This window comes from Carettochelys insculpta, chromosome 4 (genome assembly GCF_033958435.1).
Source record: "Carettochelys insculpta isolate YL-2023 chromosome 4, ASM3395843v1, whole genome shotgun sequence".
Lineage (NCBI taxonomy): Eukaryota > Metazoa > Chordata > Testudines > Carettochelyidae > Carettochelys > Carettochelys insculpta.
Genome location: NC_134140.1, coordinates 19,818,417 through 19,832,777, shown reverse-complemented (window position 1 = coordinate 19,832,777; position 14,361 = coordinate 19,818,417). Strand labels below are relative to the sequence as shown.

General features: G+C 40.7%; 1 protein-coding gene across 16 annotated transcripts in view; it reads right to left on the bottom strand.

Annotated features, from left to right (window-relative positions):
• The window catches only part of ADD1 (adducin 1), a 102,444-nt gene extending 88,083 nt beyond the window's left edge, over window positions 1-14,361 (bottom strand). For all 16 annotated transcript variants that reach the window (XM_074992369.1, XM_074992375.1, XM_074992370.1 and 13 more), the window contains exon 1: window positions 14,247-14,361. The gene's annotated coding sequence lies outside the window, so the exon portion shown is untranslated. The remainder of the gene's footprint in view (window positions 1-14,246) is intronic.

Below are 14,361 nucleotides of genomic sequence, written 5' to 3'. Positions count from 1 at the left end.
TGCACAGTCACATTACATTTACACAATATCTTTTCAAAGCAATCTGTAGAGTGTTTCAGATTAACAGTACCGTCTCTGGTGGGATGTCTAAAAAAAACAACTGAGGCAGCAAAACTCATTTGCCTCACTAATCACTGGTCGGGGGGGGGTTTGGAGGGGGACACAGGAGCAGTTGAGGGGCATGGGATCTGGGCAATGGGGATGCAGCTTACTTGCTCACCCCTTGACAAACATGGCTCCACTCCATGACACCGCCCATGACTGCTCTGATTGGCTGGAATTCTGGCCCATCACAGCAGGGAAAGAAAGCCTCCAGACAGGCTGGCGAGACCACTGTGGCTCCCTCTCCACTTTGCCAGCTGGGAGGGGGGGGGGGGGGGACAGAAGGGGGAGGAAGGGAAGGAATTCAGCAGTGAGCAGCAGCAGAGCCCAGACACCCTTCTGTCCCTACAGCCCTTGGCTGAGCGTTCAGTCTGGATCCAGCCCTGACTTGCCTGAATCAGCCTGTGAAGCTCAGGACTCCAACCTCTCCATCCAGCTGCAGGCCAGATGCTGTGAAGTGAAGCCCTGAGCCTCAGCATATTGATCCAGATAAGCCATGGTCTGGATCTGGACAGCATTTAGCCCTCTCACAGGAAGCAATCAGTATGTTGCAGAATTGGGGGCCAACAGGGCTCACGAAATTAGTTTTGCCATTGGCTTTGACAGAAGTAAGTTCAAAGCTTTTGCTCTGCAAAAATCTAACTAAAATGTAACTGAAAGTGATCTGTACCCCATTAGAGAGCACTGGTAGACGAGAAAAATTCAGTTTTTTTCTTCATACTGGAGCCATATATGAATACTTGATTTTCAGTTACATTCTATGATAAACAGAGTTTATATTAACTTAAAAAGAAATAGATTAACTCATCATCTGGGCTTCCCACTGCTCCCTGTCTTGTAAGCTCTACGTTCACCTCAGTAGGGATACTAGTATTCCCAGTCACTGCTCCTTTTAGTTAAGCGTCCTAAAGCCTCCGGCAAACAAATGAATCTGGCCCGATTCATGTAACCTGAATTAGTACGTATTTTGCCTGGAAAGGATACATGTTCATTCTCTTATTTAAAAGTCTGATAGAAACTGGTCTTAAAGTTAGCACTAGATTGTTCCTGTTTCGGAACAGATGAAAAATTAAAGGTACTGTCCCGGCAACTCCTGCAGCTGAGCTGGTACCAGACGTGGAGGTTATCCTCTCCTTTGGACTATATCAGTAAAGCCGAGAGGGGGACACTGGTGTCTGGGCAGCCCAGAGTCTACATAATAAGTGCCCAGGCTCGTGCCCGGAGAGGTACTCCGGCATCGCTGAACACAGTTGCATCAACGCGGGAGGCAACAGATACCGGTTATAAGCTCTTGCTCAATAAGCGAGCGCACAGAAAGCACAATAAGGACTTGCCAGACACCCACCACATCTGCAAGAGATGCAAGCAAGGACTGTCACTCTCGTGTGGGTCTTCATAGTCACAATAGACGCTGTAAATGAAGTCCTCAATTGAAACTTTAAAGGGTGCGATCCATAGTTTATGCAGACTGAAGGAATATATGACTAACTGAAACCATGATTTTAAAAACTCAGATTCCTAGCACAAACAATATTATTCAGATAGCTAATAAACAAACAAGAATCAAATCCAATACTACTAGTATTTCTCCAAATGCATGAATTAGAGATACAAAAAAATAAATGCACTGATTGAAATTACTATCCTTTTCTTATTACCTCCATTTTTTCTTCCTCAATAGTTTAACTCAATACATCTAAAACATTTAATATGTAAGTTTTGCATATGACAAAACACCTGGTCTATAACAGATGCAACTGTCGTATGAGGCAAAGCAGAGAAAATGGGTAAGATAATTGATACAATAAGATATCCTGAAGAAAGAACCAAAAAATCTGAATTCTGTATAGTTCCTGTTATATTAATATCAGTTCCAGGCTGGAGGAGTAAAAGATGAAGAAATAATCAAGGTAGTAAGACAATTTTTCCTTAATCATTGAAGAATTCCATAGCACAGTACAAGCTTTATTATATGGCAGCCTTGGGAAACCGGGGATGCCAGATAATAAAACACAATGGTTATTTAAGCTTGGTCAGTAGCCAGCCTACCCTCCTCTGGCACCCCTTCTCCACCCTCCACTGGCCCCATAGCTGAGGTGCCAACTCCATGGCCTGAAAGTTGCAAATTATCTGAGTGCCAGATAACATGGACTTTTACTGTATTCAGTCTTCCTCCAATTTTTTGGTCATTAAATTCTTGAACTGGCTCAAGAATTGCATTGCTAACCTGCTAAAAGATGAGGATTTTACATGAAACTTTTCAATAGACAGGAAAGAACTTTCTGAACAATAAAGATCTGAGTTTCTAGAATAGATTACATCAAAGAAAGCTCTAAAAATGTACTGCTATTCTATTGGAAGACAAAGGAAACAGTTATAGAAGATTTTTCTCTTTTAATGCAAGAGAAAAAATAATGAAAAAAGTTTGATTTTCAAAATTCTCTCAATATATTTTCTCACTAAGGCACTTTAGCTCCTGCAATGCTATGAGAATTGAAGATGAAGGAATCAATATTAAAGCATTTTCAGAAATTGGACTGTAGTCTCCTCAGTGGTAATTTTTTTACAACACATGACATGCAGTGAAAATAAAGGAACAGACAGCAGATGGCGAATAAATTCACATGGCATGTGAACAGAACGATTCCAAGTTAAGATTCAAGGTCCAGACTCCATCTCTGGAATACCGCTCTTAGAAAATCTTTACATTAGGACAATCATTGATTTAATTGTTTCAATTAACTATAAATGTAATATTTATACAAAAGGTATAAATTTCACGTAGATTCTACAGTTAGTATAAGAGCACCAGTTATAAACATGTAAAAACATGATTTATGGTCCATGTACACCACAAAAATTGGAGGTGTTATTTATACCATTAAGTAAGTAGCCCAAGAACATGGTAGTATGTTGCAATATAATCTCCAATATAACAGTTTGTGTAATTTACAGCGTACCCCCAACAGTATAAACCTGCAAGTCATGCGTCCACTGCCTTAAAAATCCTCTTACGGGGAGGCTATATGGATGGGAGTTGGAGAGTGAGATTGAAGAATGAGAATTATTCAGTCCATGATGTCAAGAGTAAGAGGGTGAAGCTGCTGTATAGGGTGTTTCAGAAGCTGAGATGAAGACAGCTCATATTATTGTATAGTTATCAGCAAGATACCTCTAGGTTCACCTTGGAGCCAGAGGGAACTGAAGGAGGACCTCAGCTGCCCTTCTCTTTATTCTCTTGCATGAAAGAAAAAGGAAGCATAAATGCTCGTTAAAAAAAATGTGGTTTTGCCTGCATGGGGTGTTACAACACCTTCTGCAGAATCCATACTAACAGATATTTGACAAAGAAATGGGTAAGTGAAACATCTTTAAAAAAAACGACCTGCATCGGGCAATCATTTAGTAGAATTCTTTTCCAGTATTCTTGAAGCAGCCAGCAAAACTGGACCCATATGGGAGAGAGATGAGGTGAAAATATGAAACACATGCTACACTTTTGAGAAGGTAGAGGAGCAGCTATGGTCCCAAAAACTGCTTCTACCCTGAGTGCACTAATATGACTAGGAGCTATAAGCTAGCCAGCCTGTCTTCACAGAACTCACAAATGCAGTCTGTTCCTTGAATGTAGAACACAACACTCCTTGAATGGAGATTACAACCCTCCCTCTAGGGTGTGCTTCCTGCTTGCATATATGGTACATATACAAAAGATCCATCACCTTTGCTTTTATAAAATATTAAGCTGCTACATTCTAACTATTTCTTACTGTCAGACATATTTCCAGGGAACTATTCCAAAATCATATGATGATGATTACATCAGTTTCAGAACTAACCATATTATATACCATGGATACAGGAAATAACTGTGAAACAAACATGTCCATCACATTAATCACATCTTATATTAGCAAATGTCTGTAAAAACCATCTAGAAATTTGGGGTATTAAAACTTCTAGATGCATACAGGTATGATACCAAACTCGAGAAAAAGTTATTTCAAGATATAAAACAGAAAATAATCTTTACTATTTCAGCTCATGAAGTTAGATACTCATCTTGATTTTAAGATTATTTAAATTCTGATTTCAGATACAGCATGCTTGATAAATCTTTAGATTTTTTAATTCTTAAAAAATAATTTTATATATACTATAAACATGCACCTTTTCATTCCTCATTGATGCTTCCAAACATCTTTCTAGGAAGGATAAAAGGTACATCTGACAATGCAGATTACTGTTGACTAAATCAAACTGGGGAACAAGGTAAGTAAATTTTCCCAGTAAGTTCTCACAGTGATAAGAATCACTGTACCTTCCTTGTCATCCTACAAGTCCTATACTAAAATTACCTGCTAAAATTTGCATAGCTCCCATTAATTCATAATGACTAGTTTAAATCAGCTAAACAAACTAAAGGCCAAGTTAATGAACAGATAATCTTCTTACTGCCCATGTATCACACATTTCTAAATATATGTATTTTTAACAACAGAAAGGCTTCCCCACACAAGAATGTCTGTCCATGTTGAAAGAGTCGTGGTATATCTGCCAAGTCATCCACTCTTTGAAGATAACTGCCAAACGTGGCTTCAGCATTACTTTGGAGTTTCTTATCAATTTAGGCCTTAAGCAGCTTGTGCATATTTAAAGGCACGTGACAAGGCAGAAAGGCTAAAATAATAAAGCCCATTAAACATACACTTCTCCAGTATTCATGTAACTATAAATGCATCCTGATGCACATGCAGTCTTAAATTAACCTTTCTTCGGGAACTTATTTCTATAAAGCCAATTTAGATCCAATTATTAAACCTACCAGAATTTAATTGCTTAAACAAGTAAAAGTCACTGTTAACTGTATGCTGTAAAGTGGAACAAGACTTTTTTTTATTAATTATTCATATAAATCAACAGGAAATGCAATTCAGGTTAACAGTTAGGAAGGAAGCTTCCAAACTTTATTTAATCCAGATTTGAACCTATCCCAACTAAAACTTTTTTCTCTGCTTACACTTCCATCCAGAAGTGAAAGGTTTATTGCTGAGTATATACATATTTGGACAGGATGTAAGATGTAAATTCAAAATACACAGCATTCTGAATGAAAATAAAATTCAGATACAGCAATTCAAAAGACCCTCATTTCCATCTCTATAAAGGATCATGTTTGATACCCAAGAACTAGGGGTGTAGGATACAAATACAGAAATTCTCTTAAATGGGCCATCAAGAGCTTTATCTTTTAAATTACAAACACAACAAAGTAGCAGTGAATTGTTGCCCCACCTCAACATTCTGAACCATATAAACAAACATCACTATAATACAGCTGTTCTAACCACATTAGCACTCAAATAGTTTTATGACAGTATTTCTTACTTGTAGATCTAAATATGTTAAAGAAAAATCTGTGATACCGCATGCATTGCTAACCTTTCTCGCCTGACTAAAATCTTTGAGGGGGAGAATGTTGAGGGGTGACAGAAATACTTAATTTACATCTCACTTAAAAGAACTAATATTTTATAATTCTATTTCTCAAAATGCTGTACAATAGTTCATAGGAGCACTAGTCATGCACAAAGACCTTGTTGTCAAGTATCGGAGGGGTAGCCGTGTTAGTCTATAAGGTGCCACAGGACCCTTCGTTGCTGTTACAGATCCAGACTAACAGAAAAGTTTTGAGCATGAGCTTTCGTGAGCACAGACTCACTTCATCAGACGCTGATCTTGGAAAACTGATTTCCAAGACCAGCATCTGATGAAGTGAGTCTGTGCTCACGAAAGCTCATGCTCAAAACTTTTCTGTTAGTCTATAAGGTGCCACAGAACCCTTCGTTGCTGTTAAAGACCTTGTTGTGATGCATGGAAAAAATAGTCCCACCACAAAAAGTTACAATCCATAAGAGACAAAACAGAAGGGCAAAGAGAGAGAGAGAGAGAGAGACAGAGAGAGGCAGGAGCAGAATGAAACTATGAGAATATTAGGCAGAAAGACGGGAACTGGTATCAGCACATCAGTGGCCCAACCACTGTCATGGCTTTGTAGACAACATGGCAAAAGGAGAGTAAAAGAACCAGAAGAACAATGAAGTTGTTTTTTGGTTGTTTACAGGGTGTTCCTCCCATATATAAAGGACTGAACAGGAGAATGCCAAAGATGCCTGTTTCAAAATTTAACAACTGGGAGACGGAAGCTGACATCATAGTCCAACCAAGAGCATACCTGTATAATGTTACCTCACATAGCCATTTTTTAAAATTTAAAGAAAACCATTCTACTGTTCTAAAATAAGCGTTTCTAGATGTGATAAGTCTAACAAATCAATGTTTTCCTTCAAATGTAGAGTTAGCACATGGAGACAAAGAGATAAGAAGCTTGCAGGTTAAATGACACAGAGCCTGTCTTGAGACACATATTTGGAAAAAGTATATAAATGATCATCAGGGCCACTCCATGTTAAGATGGTTTAGAACTCTGAAATGCAAACCTTTATTGTTAGAAAATTAGAGGTGATACTAATTGTATGTGTTCATCTAAATCTGTTTAAATGTTAGCCATTTAACAAGACAGTTCCTGTCTATTATGGCAGTGAGACTTGGACCCTGTATGCCCACCAGGAAAAGAGGCTGAACGTCTTCCACTTGCGCTGCCTCAGGCGCATCCTTGGAATATCATGGGAAGACAGAGTGACCAACACTGCCGTCCTCTAGCAAGCTGGAATCCCAACCATGCACACCCTCCTCAGGCAGCGTCGACTCCACTGGCTTGGCCACGTCCACAGGATGAACGATGGAAGGATTCCAAAAGACATCCTGTATGGTGAGCTAGCCTCTGGCAAAAGACCTCCCGGACGCCCCCAGTTGCGTTACAAAGATGTCTGCAAGAGACACCTCAGACAGGTAGACATCGAGCTGGACAACTGGGAAGATCTAGCAGACGACCGCAGCAGATGGAGGCAGGGGTTACACAAGGGCCTTCAGAAGAGCGAGCTGAAGATCAGACAGCTAGCAGAGGAGAAGCGAGCACACAGAAAGCACAATAAGGACTTGCCAGACACCCACTACATCTGCAAGAGATGCAGCAAGGACTGTCACTCTCGTGTGGGTCTTTATAGTCACAATAGACGCTGTAAATGAAGTCCTCAATTGAAACTTTAAAGGGCGCGATCCATAGTCTATGCAGACTGAAGGATGCCTAGGATGCCTACTCCTGTCTATTACCCTAGCTATTGATGAGAAATCAAAAGGGAATATTTAATATTTAACTGAGTCTTGGGTGAAATAATGCCATGTCCATACGCCTTCTTGAAGTTTATCACAAACTACTTAATGGATAAATTATCTTACATAAATCCATGCAACTAATTACCTATGAAGCTTAAGAAAGAAAAGGTTAATTTAAAAGTTCAGTACATCCAGGACTGTATGGTCAAGAAGCTGCTTAAAAACTATACAAAAGACTCTTGGGACCTGACCTTTTCATCCTTGACTTGCTTCATGCTGTGTGTGGAGAAAGCTTGAATCATCAGACTGAACTCTCTAGTCCCATCTGGATCATTCTGGATATGAACATTGGATCATAAGCTATGGACTAATTCTGAAATAACTCTTTGCAAGTACAGAGCTTACTGTCTTTACTATGAAACAGATCTCAAAACTGTATTAATCTCTATACCACTTTTAACCAACATGCACTCCCTTTTCTTTTTAAATAAATTTTAGTATAATAAGAACTGGGTGTAAGCATATGTTTGGGTAAAATCTGAAATACTCATTAACCAATCCTTTGGGATTGGTAGAAGATTCTTGTTTGACTTGGGTGTCTGGTGGAAATCCATGGCTGGGTTGCTAGAAAGGAACCATATTTTGGCTTCTGAGTGATCAGTAAGGCATTACATGAGTCGTTTTAAGGCTAGCATAGTGGACACAAGTACTAGAATGACCATCAGCTTTGGGAATTTTCTGCACCGTTCTCTGCAGTTGAACCTAACTGAGTAACCTTAGGTCAGGTCTACACGAGGCAATACATTATTAAGATATTCAGTTCCAGCCACATTGATTGCGTAGCTGACTTTGACATACTTTGATTAGAACTTTGGCACCATTCCCACAGTGGGAGGTTGATGAGAGAAAGGCTCCTGTTGGGGTCCCGTATTCCTCTTGACTAAAAGGAATACTGGAGTCAATGGAAGCATCCTCAACATTGAATTCAACATATCCCTACTAGACATGCTAAATCAAATCCTGGAGGATCGACCTCCAGTATATGAAGCCATGGGTAAGTACAGATGTGTCCTCAGTGTGGATCCCTGGAAACAGCTAATTTGGGATGTCTAATGATTTTAGGTACCCTATCTAAGTGTTTATAATGAAAGGTTGAACTGAAAACAATATTGTTTGATATACAAACTATATTTTGTTTAGTATGTTATAAAATTTTTACAGTAACACCAAGTACTATTACATAAACACAACTGATTAAAGTAACAAATATTTCATTGCACTATCAAGTTCACCATGCACCACAGCTAAGAGTTTTAAACATCTAACTAGCATAAGTAAACCCTGAGCAATAAACTAAAGAAACATTAGGATGTTAATATAGCAATACAGGTGTGACAAGGGTTTGGTGAATCCTGAACTTCGTTTCAGTGCAAAGATATTCTTGCATCCATAAGCGAGACATGGACCACCAGAACCCCAGCACAGATGGGGTTATATTATTGTGGAAAGTGTAAAATTAATCCTGATTTGGTACAAACAGAGCTCATATTAACTCTCTTTGTACCAAGTTAGGATTAATTTAACACTTTCCACAATAATCTAACCCCACCTGTTCTGCGGTTCTGGTGAACCAGCTCTAAGGTTCTGAGTGTTGGTGTCCCACCATGAGACATTTGAGCTCATAGCAAAAGCAGCATCTCAGAAATTTTGGAGGACAGATCTGAAATAGTTCGACCTCTCAACAAGCAAGGCTGTGTCATCGGCAGTCTTAGAATCACAGAATCCTAGAACTCGCAGGGAACTCAAGAGGTTATCAAGTCCAGTCTCCTGGCCTCATGGCAGGACCAAGCACCATCTAGATCTCCCTCAATCATCTTGTTGGCCATCACTTATTGTTCAGCCTTCATTGTCATGTATGGAGCAACAAGCCTCAATATCCAACCGACAACTCAACAGAAGAGTACGGGGGCAAGAATGCATCCCTGTCACATGAGGTTGTTCAGAAGCTCAGGGAAAGTGATGAACCAATGTGCATTCTCCCACCGATACAGATGTGAAGATCGCACATCAGACTTATCTGAAAATCTGTAATCCCAAATCCTTTCAGTGCAAGCCAAACTACTGACAGGTCAACTAAATTAAAGACTGCCTTTATGCTGGTATATACGATGTGAACAAACAGTTAAATTCTCAGTTCAACCAGAAGCAGAAGGGTATGGACAGCATCCACAGTTAACCATCCAACAGTGAAACCTGACTGCTGTGATGACATTGTCTTCTAGGGAACAGCTACATTCTACCAAGCAGAAGTTGATGAAAAAGATCTTTCCAGAAAACAATGGTATCAGACTGCAGTAAGCATACACAGTTCAAGATTCTTTACCTTTGTACACTGACACTATGAGGAAATCTTTGCACAAGGATGGTAATTTTGCTTGATGCTCATAACTTTTAACAACTGATACAGGCCAATATTCACTGGCTTCAATATACCTGTGGATTGGACAGCTGGAACGTTACCAGATCTGGCCATTGCATTTTAAGCAGACACTGCCTGCTAGAACACTGTGTTCAATTTATTGATGAGCACTTATTTGCCCTGGAAAAAAAGTAAAAATTCCCTATGAAGATTCAAATCAATTTCTCTTCTAAACCCCTATGTCCACAAATATGTAAAATTATTTCTTTCACAGCATAAAACAAAGACCTAACACTAGACAAAGACTATACTCACTTATTTTTTCTCCCTCCTCCAACATTAAAATAATTTAATACGGTACTATTAATATACTGTATAGCCAAATTCCTTGTGTAGCTTACCTCTATCTAGGGATCCTTTATAAAAAGGGTACTACAAAAAAAAAAAAAGAAAAATGAAGTGTTTCTGAAGCCTTTACCTCTCCCTCATTAATTGGTTTGCTCCCTAGGTAACTTACAGAGGACATATAGTTGCCTGAAATGTTAATGGATTACCACTTACATGAAAATTTGTCCATCTATTCTAACAAATATTACCATAAACCAGGAAAGACCCCTTGGCAATGTATGCTAAATTAAGAGTACTACACGTGTAAGAGAACACTGAGGGCTCATCTACACTTGCCCTAAGTACACTGGCCTTAGTTCTATGCCACTAGGGAAGGTGCTCTTGCAAAGTTGGCCTAAGAGGACACTTCCAATGGTGAGTGACCAATTTAAGTGTAGACTGATACACAAGTAGGTTGACATAAGCTGTCTTGCATTAACCTAACTCTAGTATAAATCAGGTTTTATTTCAGCTACTGCCATTGAGAGTACTTCCATGTGCTCGACCCCTCATGAGAAAATGTTCACTGGAAAATTAGAGTGCAAGAATAGGAACGCTAATGATTTATAGTTACTATGTGTGTATATACATTTATTCAGTGCCTTTTCTGTAATAAAAACAGGAGCTGGTATTAAGCTGGCTCCTCCCCTCTCCGCCACCCATGGCTGGGGTGCCAAGGTGCCAGTTCTCAATAATCAGCAAGTACGAGCACAAAAAGCACTGGATTTATAAAAAGACACAACACACACCATCTTAGGATTTGTCTACAGCTGCAATACTACAGTAGTGCAGCTGTAGCATTTCAGGAAAGGCATTCACTACAGCACTAAGTGGGGTTCTCCCACTGGCATAGTTATTCTACCTTTCCGAAGAATTGGAAGTTAGCTGAACAGAACAATTCTTCCATCAACCTAGCACTAACTAACCAAGAGTTAGAACAACTTAACTACACTGCTAAGAGCAGGGATCAGCAATAATTTTTGCTCACAGGGGCCACTCCAAGATTTTGGCAAATGACCAAGGGCCGCAATTTTCTATGAGGGGGTGTAGAGTCTAGTATGGAGGTTGGGTGCAGAAGGGAGCTTGAGGTAACGGATTGGTGTACGAGGGGAGAGTTGGGGGAGAGTGAGAGAGGGAATTTGACCAAAGGAGGGGGTTGGTACCTGGGACAGGTGCTTGGGAGGTCGGAGCTGGTAGGGGATATTGGTGCAGGAGAGGATTCTGGACTAGGAAAGGGATATATGAGGAGGTGCAGAGTCTGGGAGACCGTCGGGGTCCAGCACCAGACAGACTGTGGCTGGATGGTGCTTACCCAGGGATGGCCAACCCTTTTTCATCAAGGACCACATAGCATTTTTTATATGTTCCGGGGCCGAAGACAAAACAACTCGGTGGCAGAAATACACAGTTGTTCATACACTCAACACTGAAATATTTTAAAGAAGTGAAGAATTCACAAAGAATAATTGAAATTACAAGGGAACATATGAATGGTAGGCAAAATATGGTAATTGAAATCGAAATTGCCCTGTTCTGTTCATTCCCTCTTAGGGATCCAGTATTGTCGATTGTCAGAGTACTGGGTTAGATTGATCATTGGCCATTTGGGGGGACACCTGTGGAGTTACATTGATCTTTGAACCAAAATGTTTGCTCTGATGAAAGAATTTAAGCAAAATGAAGTTGAATAGAACTGCAAGACATTTAGGTATATTTACTATATCAATGCATGCATTTTCATCCAAGATGACCAAGCATCCGCAAGCAGGAGAAATTAGATCTAAATTAAATCCTGTAACCTCAAGACTACAACCAAATCAAACCACAGTAGGCATTATGTTCAGTACTCCAAACAACTCAGGAGGTTTTTAATCATTTCAGTTCTCTCTATTCCTTGATATGGAAGGCAAAACAGGAACTGTGTTCTAGATTCTATTATGCAGTTCAACATAACAGCCTATAAAACAGACAATTTTCTAGTACAGTAGAACCTCAAAGTTATGAACACCTCTGAAATGGAGATGACTTAATACTGCTTTGAACAGGGGTGTGCAAATACCAACCCACAGTCTGGATCCAGTTCCCCAGCAACAGCAATCCCCCAGGAGCTCTTATCTATGCCTCTGCAGATACAGGCAACTGTAGCTACCATTGACTGTGGATCCCCGTTCCTGGTCAACGGGAGAAAGCTGAGGACCAGGATGCTGCTTCCTGCAGCTCCTATTGGCCAGGAACAGCGATCCACAGCCAGTGGGGGCTTCAGTTGCCTGTATTTGAAAAGAGGCAAGTAAATAGAACGGCAGTGGCCTGCTGGGTCTAACTGCCACCATTTTACTTTATTGTCTTACCCTGGCTTTTAAACTTTACTATGCATAACAAAAGGCTGTTTTAAAATATCCTAATTTAAATGAAAAAGCAAAAAACACAGTTTCCTTACCTTGTCAAATCTTTTAAAAGATCTTTCCCTTTTTTAGTATTCTGCAGTTAATACTATATTGTACTAAAAACTGCTTTTTTGGTCTCTATCTGATAAGATATTTCTGATGAAAATGAAGTGTGTGGTTGACTAGTCAGCTTATAAATGATGTTCATAACTGAGATTGTAGTGTACTTTGTAATCCTTAATTTTAAAAAATAATTTTTCATGCAATTAAAATCTTTATTCCATAAAACAAAGAATTTATGAAAGTTAAGGGAAGGGCTTTCTATAATTTCATCACCTTAATTCTGTTGCTCATTGTGCACAACAGCTACAATACAGCCTGCATATATGGAGACCAAACTTGCAGCTTCAGGTAAACCAAACAGTTTAACTCAAAGCACTTACAGTTTGAGAATTTAATTTTAATTAACAAAGTATATACACACTCTCACTACACTAGTAATTTGCCAACATAAATCACTACAGCAGGTAACAAAAAAAGACAACTACTGGTAAAAGCTTTCAGAAGACCAAAGAAAAGAGAAAGGATCCGCTTTGAACTGACACTAGCTGCAAACCTATTCTGTGAAGGTTTAGGCCCACCACCACTATAGTCCCCACATAGCTGTGGTCTTTTCTCAAAAGGATTTTCTTGCAGTCAGTTTTATTTAAAGCCAGCCTAGATTAAGATTTATCAGACAAAAAAAAATCTGCAATATACATTTACTAAATGCATAAAGTGTCATATTTTGCACCCAGAAATGGGCACTAGGAAGATGAGACATATACTCTACATACAAAACGCAACAGCTGCCCATACCTTGCAGCTGGTATCTCACTGATCAATGACATTGTACATAACCATCACATTTCCCATTTTTCTTCTCCTCATTTTTCTCCCTCTAAGCCACCTACCGTTATTAATCCCTATCGTCCGATCTCTAAACCTTGCAAAAATCAGCAAGTCAGATCTATTGTAACCATCGCCCCACAATCTCACAAAACTGCGGAGCAAAAGAGAACAAGGAAAGAAATGGTAGATGCACCAGTGTGTAATGGAGATCTGAACAGCAGCTTCCTGCAGTAGCAGCAGCAGCAGCAGCTCTATACCTCGCCCATCACAGGACTACGAAGAGATACAGACAGACGCAGTGACTGTCCTCCTCATCACAGCATCTGCTTAGCTTTCCACAGGTGCCCTCCCAAAAAACAGCTTTTACATAACTCCCAGACAGAGCCCCCAGGTCCATCCATATCAGAAGGCTCAGGCCCCTCAAAACCTCCACACCCTGAGTCTGGCTCCCAACTAACTCAGCCTTAGCCTGCGCCTCCCCATCCCAATCCCAAAGTCTGAACCACAGCCCCCACGTCTGCCAAAGCTTCTCTCACACACTATGTCCCCCAGCAGCCCCCTAAGAGCCAGCGCCCTGACCTAAACCACATCTACCCACCAACGTCCGAGATCTCCCGTCAGTTTCAGCTTTCTCGCGCCGCCTGCGCCCCTGCCCCCCAGCCCAGCCTCAGCCCCTCTGTCCAATACCTAACACCCCTCCTCCCAACACCTGCACCGCTGCCTCCCTAACCCAACCCCTCCCCCAGTGCCCGCCCCCCACAACGCCCGCGCCCCTGCTCCCGAGGCCCGCCCAAACCCCTCCCTCAACGCAGCGCCCCTCAGCTCACCCCGGCGTGCGGAATTAACGGCGGCTGCAGTCTGCGGGTGCTGAGGCGGCTGCAGTCTCCCAGTCTCTGGCGCGTCTCTATCGCCTCCGTCTCTGGCCCCAGTGCCCAGCTCCGC